The sequence below is a fragment of the Vigna unguiculata genome, chromosome 10 (genome assembly GCF_037176805.1).
Source record: "Vigna unguiculata cultivar grain cowpea cultivar isolate G323 ecotype 2 chromosome 10, ASM3717680v1, whole genome shotgun sequence".
Taxonomy (NCBI): Eukaryota; Viridiplantae; Streptophyta; class Magnoliopsida; order Fabales; family Fabaceae; genus Vigna; species Vigna unguiculata.
Genome location: NC_140801.1, coordinates 11260103 through 11277710, shown reverse-complemented (window position 1 = coordinate 11277710; position 17608 = coordinate 11260103).

The window sequence follows — 17608 nt, the reverse complement described above, 5'->3', positions numbered from 1 at the left end:
TTTAAAATTATTGGTTATTTTTACTTTTTATTCTTTTTCTATTCTTCAACAATTAATTTCTCTATTCATTTCACTTTATTTTTAATAAATATAAATTTATTTTATATATTAACTTAATAACATTACACTATTATCACCTATTAACATATTATCATCATTCATATATAAAAAATGTACATACAGACACAATAACACTTGTATGGACGCCAGTATCAATTAAGACAATCTCTTAATCTATTGAATCTATCACATTATTTACTAACTTTTATAAAAAAAAAAATTCCAAATTTTGTTAATATAAACAATTTCATTCTCATTTTTTTAATCTCAAATTCACTCATTTCCAATCTCTCAAATTTACTCTTCAATTCAACTTATTTCTCTCATTTTGTTATTGAAATTAGACTATAATTACATTAAGAAACTAAGTGATTAATTTTTTTTTTAAATTGGTCCAATAAAATGAGGTATATATAGTTCTTTTAAAATATATTAAACAAATTTTAATTAAAAATCTAACCATATAAAAGACGTGGATGAATTTAATTAAAATGAAATGTCTCTTAATCATTGATCTCAATAATAGAAAGAAAAAGAACTTTTTTGCATTAAATTAAACATTATATACTAATTTTCCAACATATTAATTTAATATGATTAAAATTAAAACTAGTCTCATAAAAATTAAAATAATTCAAAATCAAATTTGAAAAAGTTGGCTCACTTTGCACTTATATTATTTTAGCTCATGCATGTTTACTGTTTTGAATAATATGATATTAATTTTATATCTACACTGTGTTGGCAACCAATTTACTTTTACTTGTTAAAATGATTGTACAGTGTAAGAAATATATAATTTAAAAAGTGACTGGACTTGAGTTGAGTTCAACAATTTTGTTCCGTTAATAAAAATAATAACTAAAAATAAATAAAATTCAACATACATTTCATCTAAAACAAAAGGCAAGAGTCTTGAACAGAAACTTGATTTGATTTAACCAGATTAATTTTTGCTTAAATAATGTAACGTCATGTCATTTTTTCCTTATATGAATAGAAAACGTCCATTTCATACGTAGCTTTAATATATAAAATAATAATATTATTTTTTTGGATAAACTCTAGCTTTCGTTATTTTTATAAAAAGTTTAAAAACAAATAATTAGATGTGTTTCCTGAAACTTTCCCATAGTAGAATGTGAGGTAAAAAGCGAATTAAATATTTAAGAAAATATATAAAGTGTGATGAGATGAATGATAGCGATAGTGACGGAGATGACGCACGTGAGAGAAAGGAACAGTGCGATGAAAGAAAGGCTGAGTTTACCCTTCTCAGCACTCATCCGCCAAACCTACACACCCCTTTCTGCCTCATTCTCCAATTACGAGGTTTACACCATTTTTTTTTCTTTTTACTATAATTAATAAAAAGTGATTTACTAGTATTTTCTTTTTATAATATTTGTATTAAGACATTCTTTTAAAAGGAAAAGACCCTTTAGTATCATAAATATTGGGAGATTATTTCATTTCAATTTTGTTAATTAGTTGAGACAATCAGCTATTTGTTATTATTAATCATACTTTAATAAAAAATGTGTGGCTAAGATGTAGTTATTCTTAAATGTTAATTAATTTTTTAAGTTAAATATATTTTTCTTCCTCATACACTATTATACAAAATTATATTTTTTATAGAAGTTGTATAAAATATATTTTTTTCAATAAAACAATACGACCTGCAATATTATACCATAGTAAAACTTTAATTGTCACATCAAAATACTTAGATGAATTTTATAAAATACATTAATTAAATAATTTATAATTTAGTTAAAAATAAAATATAAATTTTATAATGATATGAAAAAAAACATATTTTATCCTAATATTGTTTTATCATAATAAAAATAAAATATGTAAATATTTATTATATTGATTGAACTTGTAAGATCCTAGAAAATGGCGTTTTAAAAGTGATAGTAGTTAAAAAATAGTGAGACTCGATTATTTTAATATTAAAAGATTTTAGTATAAATAGAATTGTTATAAACGAGTTTTAATATTTTAAAACATACTATCTCTCTAGAAATCACTTTTATAGAGTTCTCTGACTTCTCTCTAGAGGTTTTGTCTCTCTGGTCGTTTGATTGAAGAACCGAGACAGTAGGATTCATCATTTCGACGAGCTCTTCAAATTGGACCGATCAGTTTCTCCGTTCGCGTAAGTTGAGTTTCTGCCCTCTTTTTAGTCTTTTTCTGTTTTCCGTTGCATGCGAGCCCTCTTCCGCTTGCATGCGTTATTTTAATCATAAGTATGAGTCTCTGCTGATCAGTGATCATAACGGTATATCCTGATCATTCTTGTGATGTTTCTATGTGTAGATAGAGCATCTTGTGGAGTTAGAGGTGTTGACGTTTTTAAGGCGTTGACGTTTATAAAGTTGTCTAAACAGGATAACAGGTAAGGGAAGCTAACTGTTTTGCTTGAATTTCGTATGAAAATCATTCTGATGACTTTGAATTGCATGATTGAGTGTTGTATGAGTGCTTGAATTGTGTAATTGAGTGTATGATTGGATTGTGCTAGATTTCTGGACTATTGCATGTGAGAACAGATTGGGAATCTGGTATTTTCGCCTAAGCGAGCAGCTCTCGCTTGAGCGAAAACACCATAAACTCATCCTCTGTCTCTGTGCGAGATCTCGCCTAGGTGATACAGTCTCGCTTGAGTGAGAGTCACTCTCATCTAAGCGAGACAGCTTAGCCTGAGCGAGAATTCGCCTAGAGTTTGGGTTGTTCTCTGTTTCGAGCCTTGCTCGGGCGAGAATGACTCGCTTAAGCGAAAGAGCCCTTTCACCTGGGCGAGACCTTCTAGCTTAGGCGAGAACTTCTAGCTTAGGCGAGAACCTCTGCAGCTGAATGTTATTTCTCTGTTTCTAATGGATGAAGCTATGTTTAAATGTTAAAATATGCTTACTTATGATATGCATGAATTGTTATGACCTGTAATATGTGTGGTGATATTGCATGAAGTTGGAATATGAGAAGAAGTGGTTGAACTAGGAATTCAAGGAAATTCTAAAGGGAATGCTTTAGTGTATGTAAGGACATAAGGACTCCGTATTGGTTAGTATCCTTAAACTCCAATAATCATTCACGCTCAGATAGAGCATAATGGATTATGTCGTGAGGAGTAGCAGGAGGTCCTAGTCTTTGGGCTTGATCAAGTCTTAGACACGAAGGGGACTTACCCTGGGAGTGGTTGGGTGATAACCCCTTGTGCCCAAACTTTGCAGAGTTTAGGAACCTTCACAGGTGCAAGCCACCAAGAGATCCGATGTCGCTTACATAATTCAAATATCGAGTCTAGAGTAATATATTTGTATTGTGTTTGTGGCGGCCTATGTGATTCTGGTAGAAATAAGAAAGATTGCATGGTTTGTTTATAATTGAATTGCACGATTTTTTTTTCTTATCAGATTAGCTTACCCTTGCTTTTTGTGTGTCTATCTCGTGTTGTATGTTTTCCTTTTGCAATGATCACCTTTTTCAGTGGGAGCAGATATGGTTGCAGTGTCAAAGGCGCTTCTGAAGGATGAAGAGCCATCGTTTTAGGTGGAAGCTTTAGCAGTGGTCAGTTCAAGTATAGAGTTTATTAGTTTAGTTTAAGTGTATATGGGATATATTTTTATAGTCATATCTTTTGTAAGACTGTATTGATATATTGTTTACACTAGATTATATGTTTTGGAACTATGATGAAACTCCCTATTTTTATTAGTTTCAAGCTGCTGAAATTGGGATGTTACACAATTATTCTTTTTAATTATTTTAAATATAAAAATTTATTCTATTTTTTAATATATTTTTTATCAAATTAATAATAAAAAATTTATTAAATTAAAAAAATTAAAATTAATTTTAATATACAATATTAATTATTATTATTATTATTATTGGTTTTATTTATTATTGTTATAACGTTTTTCTTATCAATTTCATGAATAAAATATATTAACTTATTTTAGAAAATGAAATTAAACTAAAAATATTTAAAATAAAAATTTAAAATTTAAAATACCCTTCACAAAAATATAATTTCATTAATAGTAATAACACTTGTGACATCTCATTTAATAGAATTTCTAACAAATAAAACATCACATATTATAATAAAATATAGCATGCGACAAAAAATATATAAAAATCAACCTTTTACAGTCATCCAAAGTATACGGGAATGGAGATATCTATACTAGAATAAATAGAGATATCATGACCCAGGACAATGTCATAAACATAGCTTAAAATGCAAAACAGTTTAACAAGAGATTGCTCAGAAAGCAAGAAATTACAAAGAAAGTAGTTCTTCAAAATAGGTATCAACAATGAGCAAGACCCAACATGTCTAAACTAAACAACAACATCTCCATCGACTTGGTGGTCACCAGGGGTCTCCACATCTACTCACACCAACATTGGTCATCATTGCAAAAAGGAAAATTAAACAAGAAACAAACACAAAGAGAAAGGGTAAGCTAGAGAAAAAAATGATTTATACGAACTTAAGCAAGTTTTGAGACAGAGTGGTATGGGAGGCTTAACAACATTCTTCTATATTAGAAGTACGAGAGAGGAAAAGTTTACAAGACTCCTTTCCATAAAAATTTTAAGAATGATACTATTCTAGTACAAGAGTATGTAGATGATATTTGGAGCCACTAATGGTTGCTTATGTTTGTATCGACTATATAAAGGGAGTTTGAGATGTCAATGGTGGGAGAACTAGACTAGTTCTTAGGTCAACAAGTTAAGAAATTGAAGCATGATACCCTCTTAAGTCGATCAAAGTAGTACGCAAACTTGTTGAAGATGATAGAGATGGAAAAATGTAAAGAAATAACTATACCCATGTCTACAAACTACTATCTAGATTAAGATGAAAAAGATATTATAAATTACATAATTTTAGAGGTCTCATTGGATCATTGTTGTATTTAAAAACTAACAAACATGACATCATGTTCAGTGTTTGTATGTGTGCTATATACTAATCAAATCCCAAAGAGTCACGCTACAATGTTGCAAAGAGAATTTTGATATATCTAAAAGGAACCATCAATGTTAGGATGTGGTATCTAAATGATTCTTCTTTTTATTTAATTGAATTTTCTGACTCTAATTTTGCAAGGTGAAAACATGACAAAAAAAGTATAACTGGTACTTGTCCTCTTCTTGAGTCAAACCTAGTGTCTTGGCATAACTTGAACAAAGCACTTGTTGCTCTCTCAACAGATTTAACAAAATACATAACTACTGGGAGCTATCGAGCTCAAATTTTGTGGTTAAAACAACAACTATTGAACTTTGGGTTAAGTTTGGTAAATGTGTCTATCTTTTTTATGATAATACCAATGCAATATGTCGTGATTAGGTTGTGGGATGTTGTTGCAATTGATTGGAGATAGGAATATTTGATGAATCCAAATATTTTTCAACATATCTCTACATGAAGATTGAAGATTTAGTATTATCTTTGTTTAGAGTGTCTTGTTGATTAGTGTATTTTATTTTATTAGAGTTTATTTGAGTTGAGTTTCATTTGTTGTGTTTAATCTAACAAGCATCCAAGAAAAATTGTTTAAAATAGTTTCTAAACTTGATTTAGCTTTGAAAAAGTTTTAGTTGATTAACATATTACTTTGACTTGTTAAAATGTTCTTATTTATTTAATAGATAACATTTTAATTGCTTAAGTTTTTAATATAATTGATTAAAATAACTTTGAACAATGAATAGTTCTAAAAAGAAGTTTCAATATTTTAGCTTTTAATAGATTAAACATTTTTATGTTTCCATAAGTTTTAGATGATTCTATTTTAATTTGTTAAATATATTTCTAATCCATTAATTTCACAAGTGAAATACAAATTAAAAATATAGTTTTAATCCATTCAAAAAGACATTTTAAACTTGACAAAAAAAAGTACAAGTGTACTTGTCATCTTCTTCGATCGAGCCTTGTGTCTTGGCATAAAATGAAGCAAGCACATGTTGCTTTCTCAATAGTTGAAACATAATACACAGCTGCTAGAAGTTGTAAAGCTCAAATTTTGTAGTTAAAAGAAAACTTATTGAACTTTAAGTTAAGTTTGGTAAATGTGCCCCTCTTTTTTTGTGATAATACAGTGTAATATGTTTTGATTAGGTTGTGGGATGTTGTTGCAATTGATTGAAGATATGAAGATTTCATGAATCCAACCTTAGTCAAAATATCTCTGCATGAAGATTGAAGATTTAGTATTCTCTATGTTTAGAGTGTCTTGTTGATTAATGTAGTTTGTTTTTATCAGAGTTTATTTGTGTTGAGTTTCATGTGTTGTGTTTAATTTGACAAACATCCAATAAAAATTCCTTAAAATTGTTTCTGAAGTTGATTTGGTTATGAGAAAGTTTTAGTTGATTACCAAATTACTTTAATATGTTAAAGTGTTCTTATCTATTTAACAAATGACATTGTAATTGCTTATGCTTTTAGTTTAATTGATTAAAATAACATAGAACAATGAACAATTCTAAAAAGAAGTTTCAATATGTTAGTTTTTAAATAGATTAAACTTTTTTGTGTGTCCAAATTTTGGACGATTCTACTCTAATATATTAAACATATTTCAAATTCACTGATTTCTCAAGTGAAATTAACAAATTTAAAGTGTATTTTTAATCCATTAAAATATACATTTTAAATCTATATAACTCTCATTTCTCTGAACATTTTTAGTACAAACTTTTGAGCAAAAATTTATCTAAGCTTAAGAAATCCTTCTTAGAGTTATTTTCTAAGAAAAAACAAGTTATTGAAGAACTTCTTGGAGGGTTTTCAAGATCATAAAAAAGTTAGAAGAGAAAACTCGGTTTGTGGTCACCTGAACTAGTATTGCAATGTGTTTCTTCTATAATAACGTAATATTGTTCTTGTTTTCTTTTGTTTCTTAAGGGTGTTTAGTCATTTATTAATAGAGTTTTCAAGAGTGGTTTAGTAAAGGTGTTAATGGTATTTTAGATCAATTCTCGCTTTGAATGAATTTTTTTATATAAATCTATTCTAGGCATCACTATGTACTTTGACATGTAAGTTATGTTGATATTCCAAAGCACAATTATAATTTGCCATCACATGCAAACTTTTATTAATAAGCCAAAAATAAAATACAATAAGATATGGGAGGTATAAACTCATGTAAACAAACATGATAAAAAATTAAACAATTTTAAACAAAGGTAATCACAACCTATTATGAAGAAAAATCAAGTTGGAGCTTAAGATGAAACTCTATCATAACTGTGAGACCCAAAAACTATGTATGCCTTAGAGTAGGCACCAAGTGTTATTGAAAGTTAGACAATGTGAGCTTTAAGAGTTAGAACTTAGATGAGTCTTACATAGAGGGGAAGGGTTGTGAGTAAGAAAGAAGGCTTCATTAGAGGACTTTTCTAGACTTGTTAGACAAGTGGTCTATTGGACAAGTGGTCTATTAGACGAGTGGTCTAGTAGACGAGTGGTTTGTTAGACGCTCAAGAGTGATAAACACTTAAGAGTGTTAGATGCTTGAGGGCGTTAGACGCCTATGCATGTTAGATGCTGCAAGAATGAGTTGGCTAGACGACCATGCCTTAAGATTTGTGCGAGTTTAGAATGCTCATGTTTGCTAGAGTGTTAAGAATGGGTGTAGTTGACCCTGAAGGGACACATGGAAGAGAGAGAAAAATTTGGTAGAAACATGAGAGCTGAATTTTGATACGATGCACCATTTTTAGAGGGATGAGGTTAGGCGCAGACCTGCACTATGGTAGGGTGTTGTTTTTTGTTTGGAACAAAGGTGCTAAACATATTGGGATTGCAAACTTTGTCTCACTCAAAGCGTATAGGTCGAGTCACATTAGGTCAAATCATGTCATTACATTCTCTTTAATGTCTCTCCAATTTTTTTCCCTTCTTGCTTTAAAAATTCTGGTGTGAAGTTAAAGCTCAAGGATACCTTTTGGAGGTAGAGCATCCAATACGTAGGAACCCAATATTCTTAGAAGCTTTGGTCTTACTTGTGGGTTAATAATTTTGTGATGTGTTGATGTTTCACGTTGGTATGTGTGTTATGTCTACGAAGGGATGCTTGTGTACAAAAATGTTGCATGTAAATGACTAGATCCATGATGAATGGGGTTTTAAATAGGAATCAATTGAGTAGAACCCGAACAAGACTTTGTCAAAATCTACCAAGCCTCGTCGGGATGCTCAATATGTAATGTAGGTGACACTCAATTGAGGAGTGTCACTATGTTTGAGCATGTTAGAGTGTATGTAATGATGATTCATATGAAGTTTTTAATCCTGACTTTATTGGCTATCTAATTCATGTAGAAGAAGTAGCTAGGAGTGAGAGTCGAGGGAGATTTCTTATGGCCATGGTTGTTGGTGCTAACTACATACAACTTGACCACAAGGGATTTAGCTTGTCATATGGTGGGATCATAGTTCCAAAGGCCAAGTAGAGCCGAGTCTGAGACCATAATCTACCATTGTCATGTGGTAGGGGTAGGAACCTCTGAGTCAACTCATTACATTGGCGCCTTCCAGAAAAAGATTCATATACCATGGATTCTATATTACAACATGTTCTTTTGTCGTTGAAATCTTTAGTACTAATGGATTTACATGTGAACATTAATGGATTAATGTGTGTCATAACAATGTCTATTTCATGATTACATTACCCTCTTCTTGTGTGGTTATTAGGTTTTGCCTGCTATGATTGTATTCATCAAGGAGAAAGTGTCGATGTAGAGGCTGGTGCATAAATGGGAATAGATTAGACGCTCTTGGAGATCAATAAAAGTCTATGTTTTCTTTATATTGTTTATGATTCAAGTGGGTGTAACCCTAAACCGTTTAATGTCATTTTCTCTTTTGTGGATGTATGGATAACCTCCTGAACATATATTTTCATATGGTATTGTAATGATTAATTATGATGGACCTTATGTATGAGATGTTGGTATTAATGGTATTACTGATGAGTGCGTATTTTTGCCCTCATTTAATGTTTAATTCAGGGTATTTAATTGAATTTGTGTGCTTAAAGATTGATTTAATTGGGATTTCCTATAATTTGGTTTATTGAGCATGAGATACAAAAACATGTTAAAAATAGCTTTTTAGTTGCATAAATGTTCTTTGGATATTTTGAGGTGTGTTAGTGCAGCTGCAGCTAAGTTGAGCTCATGGAGGTGTGGAAATAAATTGATTAAAGCTTCATGACACCTTAAAGATAAATCCAAGAATAAGAAATTATCAAAAGCACAAAAATCCAAGCCAAGCATTGCATGAAGACGATAAGAAAAGCTTGAAAAAGTGAAGAAGTTTGGCTAAGCCAAGAAGAGAGCAACAAAAAATTGGACCTTGCGATTTTCTTTATCTTTATGATAGAAGATAATTTGGGAAAAATATATCTTTAGATATTTTATTTGATATTTTTAAATAATTATCTTATTTAATTATATCATAAAATATTAAAAGATATTAACTACCAAATCTTTTTAAATATGACAAGATCTTCTTGAATCTTTTTAGATCCACAACAAACAAATATATCTTGAAGATATTGGATTATTTAGAAGATAATTTAAGGAGATTGCAAAAGGTTGATTTGGAAAATTAATACAAATATTAATTGGTAATAATTTATCATATATCTTTAAGTAATTAATTAATTTAATTATAATAGATATTGATATTATCAACCAACTATATTTGTCAAATAGTCTATATCTCTCCAAATATCTTTGAATATTTATCTTTATCTTTATTTTAAAAGATATTTGAGAGTTTTTAACAACAGAAAAGCCCAGTTCAATTCCTATATAAAGAGACCAAGGGATAAGCAAAAGAAACAAGCTCGGGACTTCGAAGTTTAGGAACCCTTAGGGGGGCCTAATTTCGTTTCCTTTCTCTCTCTATTCTTCTCTCTATTCTTATTTTATTTTGTATTTCATGGAGTGCTGAACTTCTTAGGTTGATTCCATTGTAATTTCTTAATTGGATTCTGAGGTTAGATCAATTAATTTGTTTGTTCTTTTGATTCTTGTTGAGATTTATTTTCATCTATGTCTTTTGGTTCTTAATTTAGTAAAAGTAATGATTTTTACATTGTAGCAAGTTAGCACGGTGTTAAATCTACATAACATAACAATTGTATGAGTCCAAGGGTTTTTAAATTTTAATTGAGAAGTTACTTTGATTAAATTTAGAAACTTTCATATGATTGAATAAGTTTTTACTAATAATTGAGAAGTTACTTTGATTAAAGGTGAAAACTTAGATTAAAATTAATCAAGAAGTTACTTTGGTTAATTAGCTTTTTACTAGATATAAGAGGTAAAAGAATGGACATGATTAGGATTAGTAATATTTAATTGAGAAGTTACTTTATTTAAATTTCCAAAGATTAATCTACAAAGTCTTTACTTTTGATTGAGAAGTTACTTTGGTTGAAAGTAAGGACGCCAACAAATTAATTGAGAAGTTACATTGATTAATTTGAAGTCTTAAACAAGAAATCAATAACAATAATCTTTAGGAAACCAATGATGAATCCTATTTTGAAAAAGCAGTGGAATCGACCTATTTTTCTTTACTATTGTTTCTATCTTATTTTATCTTTTTATATTTATCTTTCATATTTTTATTATTTTATTTGACTAACTCTTTTGTATAGATATTATAAGAACTAACTTGTTAAAAATCAATTTCGTGTTCGTTGGGAGACGACTTAGGGTTAACTTAACCCATACTAATTTTTTGGCTACTTTCTTAATAATATTGAAGTTGTTATAGATAAGTATTATTAATTTGATTGCTTGACGACAACGTTATCAAATTTGAAAATATCCAAAGAACATTTATGCAACTAAAAAACTATTTTTAACATGTTTTTGTATCTCATGCTCAATAAACCCAATTATAGGAAATCCCAATTAAATCAATCTTTAAGCACACAAATTCAATTAAATACCCAAAATTAAACATTAAATGAGGGCAAAAATACGCACTCATCAATTACCTTTATAAAATCCTTGTTTTTATTCCTTAAGGTTTTTAGGTGTGAGCAGAATAATTTCTTAAATGGTTGAATCTTAAGAAAAATGTATAAGTTTCCAGTAGATGACTCAATGGATTAGACATTATGTAGTTAATAAACACCCCATTAGATCATTTGAAGCTCATATGACACTTGGCATTAGTCAACCTAGTGTATTTGATGACCTAGTGCATTTGACGATGTTTTAGTTAAACGACCCATAACCCATTAGATGACCCTTGCTATAGACAACTCCTCTAGACAACTAGTGGCTAAATTAACCATTAGAGAACCCCAATATGAAGCGTTATACGACCAATGGTTTTCTAAGAAAAAGATTTTCCTACCCTTATTTAAACATGGTTTTTTGCATAAGATTATAGCACCTAGAGTTTGAGATCTTACTATAACATTGATACTAAATTTTACTTTTGAATGTTATAGTAGTGAGTTTATATGCATAATGATTACCATCTCAACAAATATGTGAATATTTAAACTCCTTGTTCTAAAAAAATTCCAAATATTTTTGTCGTTGTCCTTTAAAAGACCAAGGAACAACTTGAATAGAAGAAAAAGCTTTGCATACCAACATTGAATCACTTTCCAACCAACCACACTGATAACTAATCAACTTAGAATGTTGAAGTGTCAAAATGACATATGAGTTCCAAGCTTTTTGTGATCCCAGAAAAGAAGAAAATCAACTAACATACTCCTCCATATTATCTTTAAAAAATCCAACACATGCAACATTACCTGAACAACCAGAAGTCACACCCTCCATGTTCACCTTAACCCCCAAAAACTGAAAAACTCCAAAACACTCGCTTATAAATAATATGTTTCTCCAATCTAGTATTGATATAAAAAATTTCAAAATAGAAAAATCCAGCAAATCATTACTCATACTTTTCCTAGAACCATTCCTAATCAACCTAATATAGCTCTTTATATGCTACATAGCAACCTACATAAGAATTCTACAATCAAATCTTTCAGGATTCCTTCTCCTTTTCCCTTTCGAGGAAAATTCTTTGAAAAAAGGAATTACCAAGTTTTTCTTAGAAACTTCTGAAAGTTTAATCTTTTTCTTGCTTTTTCGCTTCATGGAAGAGGTGTCTTCTATCAATAAGTTTTTCAAAGTTTATTCTTTCTTCCTAATTATGCATATTAACTATAAGTGTAGCTTTATTTCTTATGATAATACCTAGCTTATCCATTTTATTCCTAAAATCCCCCTTTGTACCCATTAAAATTATGTTTTTGGTTCTAGGCACAAGCATCCAAAAATATTTTCTAACAAACTGAGTTAGTTCTTCATGCATTGTAAATATCCATTTTTAATATTTTATAGCGTGACATACGTTTTGGGGGTCAATTTGCGAAAAAAAACCACAATATTACATAAATTATCCAAAGAATGTCTAGTAGACACTCCTTTTTCCAAATTGTCCAATGATGTTGTCAAGTGAGAGATCTTTAGGTGTTCCCCATTCTTAGGGCATATCTCTATGAATTATCTTGCTCCACAACTAATTCATCTATTTAGGAATAGAAGATTCATTTATCATGGTTCTAGCTAATTCTTTTAAGGACCTATTTTTCCTTTCTACTACTCCAATCTATTGTGGAGTCCTAGGAGCAAACAAACTATGTTAATACCATATTTTTCAAAAAAAAAAAAAGAATTAGTACAAAATCCTTTTTCAATTTTCAAAAGCTTGGCAAATGTCTTAGAATTAAAGAATACATCATTCTTAGAAACAAGAAACAAAGTTCAGGTAAATATATAAACAAAATCATCTACAATTATAAGCTCATAGTAATTTCCTCCAACACTCATGGTTCAAGAAGAACTAAATAAATCCTTATGAAACATCTCAAGACGTCTTATAATGGAAACAAAAATTTTCAATTTAAAAGACATTTTAGTTTTCTTCCCTTTTTAACAAGCCTTATAGATCTTGTCCTTTTCAAACTTGAGTTTTGGTAAGACGAGACAATATTGAGCACCTACCACTAGACCAAAAATCATGACTAATAGTTATGGTGCAACTCTTACTAATTATGACAGTAGCATTCTAAGCGCCATGATTTGATTGCAAAGTCACTTGCCCTTCACCACAAGACAACTAGTGCCACTTAAAACAATCTTTCCTTCAACAATTATCTCATTGTGAATCAAACTTATAACCTTGATCATAATATTGATTATTAGATCGAGCATTTATCACTAGGTTAGAAGTTATAGTTAATAGTTTGGTGTAACACTTTCTACTTAATAGCATAACAATTCAAGTACCATAATTTGACTATAACTTATTGATTTATCTAACCTTCTCCACGGAATAACTATCCAATTCGCAACAAGGTCTTACAACCATGCAAAAATTAGGCAAACTTATCATGTATTAAAATTATGTAAATAAAGAATAATTTATTAAACTTGCCGTTGAAACAATGATTCATGTTCCTCCAACAATGTTTTTGCATCACCAAGAACTACAAAAAGTTTTTAACAAATTATATTCAAACGTACAAGTAAATACGAACAATTTTTCAAGATTTTAAACAAATTTGATAAAATCTAACAAATAATCTATATATAGAGAGAATATGATGATCATTGATCAATGGTGGTGAAAAATACCTCTTCAACTAGAATTGGAGATGCTTTGTTGATAAGGCTAGATCTAATGCTCTTTTATGTGATACGTTGATAAAAAGTATTGGCATGGTTGAAGAATCACTAAAATTATGTTTTTATAATTTTAATTTCATTTACATTCCGTCCATATATCTTTAACATTTAAATATATAAAAAATTAATTACTCTTATGGAAATATTTTAATGTATTTATGTTTAAATGTTTCGCCATTAAATATTATTCCATAAATTTATTAAATAATTTTTGTAAATATTATTACTTAAATTTATTATTCTAAAAATTTCATAAATAACTTTGTCTTCCAAATATTCTGAAATTTTCTATATTAAAATGTTGTATCATTAAAATACTTCATGAATTTATCTTCTATAAATAATTATTTTGAAATTTTTTTATCGTAAATAATTGTAATTGTAATATATTTTAAATATTAAGTTTATAATGAACAACAAATTTATACATTTATTAACAATAATAAATTCAAAATAATAAAAATAATAATAAATTACAAAATTTGAGCTATAATATTTTAATTTATACCGAAATAATAAAAGTATTAATAATTTCAGTCATAAAATTTAAATTTAAATTTAATATTTTATATTCAAATTAATTTTATTTTCACAAAATGTAACTTTATTAGTTCTACATTAGAAAATTGTAAAATAATTACTAATTACCATTATAATTATAGATTGTAACATTTTAATAGTATTAAAATTTTAAATTAAGTGTTAGTAATCACTAATTATAACCTTAAATATTTTTAATATTTTAATTTACTTTATATAAAAATATTTTAATCTTTTTAACAATATTTATATTTTATTATAATTTTTAAAATATTTTACTAACTTTAAAAATGTATTAATTATATATATTTCGTGTGATATTCCATTTAAATAGAACAATTCTACTAAATAACACATCACATCAATACAATATAAAAATAGAGTACTAGACATATAGTTTAAAGGATTTTACAATCATCCATAATATACTGAGAGGAAAGCCAAAGGCACTACACAATGCCATTAACGGAACTGAAAAGAAATAACAATTTAGCACAAGGTTGCTCACAAAGCAATGGAAATGGATTACATAATAACAGAAATGTCCTTCAAAAATGTTCAATAGTGAACCACTACTTGCCCATAACTAGACTACACCGCAGCATCTCCATCGCCATGGTGATCACTAGGGGTATGAACATCTACTCACACCAAGTGATTGGTGATTATTGCAAAACGAAAAGTCAAACAGAAAACAAACACCAAAAAGAAAGGGTAAGTTAGAGTAAAATATTTTTAACATGATATTGAGTAAGCAAATTTTTAGACAGATTGTAAGCAGGCAAACAGGAAACACACAAGGCATGTGATGGCAAACAAATACAAGACCTTATGACTCAATTATCCAAATTATGCATGTGATATAGAATTCTATAGGAAGTATGCACCTGTGTTGGTTTCTAAACTCTATAGAGTCTAAACACAAGGGGTTATCACCCAACCACACACAAGGTTAATCTCATTCTGTCTCAGGCTCAAACACCTCCCAAGACTAGGACTTCTTGCCACTCTCACCACATAATTCATTCTACTCTACATGAGTGTGAACGATTATTAGAGTTCAGGATACCTTCCTTTATTTAGACATCTCTTATATCAAGGCATACACTAACCACACCATCACCAAGAGTTTCCCTTGAAACTCTTTTGCCAACAACCTTCTACATGTCATCTCAAGCATTATAATTTCATGCCAATGCCCAACCAACCAATCAAGTCATATTTCATCTCATTCCCAGCACGTCAATGTCACATGAAACATACGTAGGCATAGGTTCAGGCTTTTAATAGGAATTAAATCCACCCACAAGTGAAATTATAGAGTTTGAAAACTAATCTGCCTCATTCTCGCTCAAGCTGAGAGGTCTCGCTCAGGCGACAGAGTCCCCTCGCTTAAGCTAGACTCTCCTCGCTTGGACGAGAACTCGTACAGAAAACACAGGACAACATCACGAGTTCTCACTTAAGCTAGACCATCTCGCTTAGGCGAGACTGCTCGCATAGGGGCAAAGGGAAGTTCTCTTCTACTCTCGCTTAGGCTAGAGGATTCTTGCCTGGGCAAGAATAACAGGTTCTCTCCTGCTCCTGCATGCAACAATAGGAATCCATCTAGAAACACACAACATATTTTCAAACAAACAAGGGCATCATCCAAGCATCACAAACACAAAACCAAACTGAAACAAGCAGTATATTAAAAAAAAACATGCAAACCCTAACTTTCCTTACCTGGACAGATGCTAGCCAACAAAATAGGTACCCAAAGAAGAGCACCATATAACAACTTTAGCTTACAGAGCTGAAAATAGAACAAGAAAGACGAAATTGAGACCCTAACAAAGGTTAAAGTGGAACCAAACCTTCCAAATAGATAAGAAACAAAAGGAGACCAAAGTTTTGAGTTCTACTTACGCGGAGGCAACGTTCAATGAGCTCAAAGGGAAACTTGCAGGTGCCCTAACTCAGGTTGAACTTTTGTTGAGAGAAAAGAGAGGTGAGTTACTTGAGTGAAAGAGGAAGCTGAGTGGAAACTAAAAGGGTTTCTACAATAAGGCAGCTAGAGGCTAGCCTTGGGCCTGTTAACTAGACCAGGCCTAAAAGTTTTAAAACAAAGAAATGGGCCTTACATTTCGCAGGACAAATGTACACATATTTGTAGCCATTGTTACATTAAAATCGTATTACGATAGAAATATTTTTCAGCATAGATACTAGAATGGTTTATTACCCCAATTAAATTCATATTACCCCTATTCATATTTAATTCAGTTATATATATAACATCCCATCCAATTTTAGTACGAAATTAATAAAATAATTTTTTTATAATAATATTCAAAAACAGATTATTCACTATCTAGAGAATTGTTGTTACAGTTATCGCAAAGCTTAATTTTGAGATATCTCAAAGCTTAATATTTAAAATAAAATTGAAGTTGAAGAGGAAAATATCTATAAGAGAAAATGAACTTAGAAATTAAAAAATGAGAAAATAATTAGAAAGAAGGAGAAGATGACTTACTAGAATGTTTTCCACGACAAGAGAAAATGGATTCGAAGAAACAACTCTGGTGAAAATGACTTGGAGAAAGAAGAGAATCAACATCATTGTCGATTTTAAACTGACGGCAAATATCATATAATATTTTAATTTTTGTAAGATGGTGTCATTTTAAAAAAACCACCTTTAAATAAGTGATCTTAAATATGATTTTTCCTGTAGTGAAGTATAACTATAAAAACAAGAGATAAAAAAATGTCTAGTTTCAAGGAAACTACAGTACAACAAGAAAGCTTAGAGTCTTTCTTATGATTCTAGGAACAAGGAATGGCATTCTACAACGAGACCACAACAATAGCATATCCCTCCTAAGTTAGATCAATTCTTACTTCTCATCTGCTCACACTAATAAAAGTGACCATTACAAAAGAGAAATACAACAAAAGGAAACACAACACAAGAGAGGGTATGCTAATATACAAATAGAGAACATGTTATATCACAATAACATGCACTCCAACTAATCATACAAATATAACATATATAATCAAAGACTCTTCTAAACTCAATTATCCAGATACAAACATTGATGTCGAATCTTATGAGGTTTTGCACTTGTAGTGGTCTCTACTACACTACAAAGGATATGTTTTACCATACCACTCCCAAGGTTAATCCTATATTGCCATAGAACTACGTCTTTCTTTACACCAGGACTTCCTT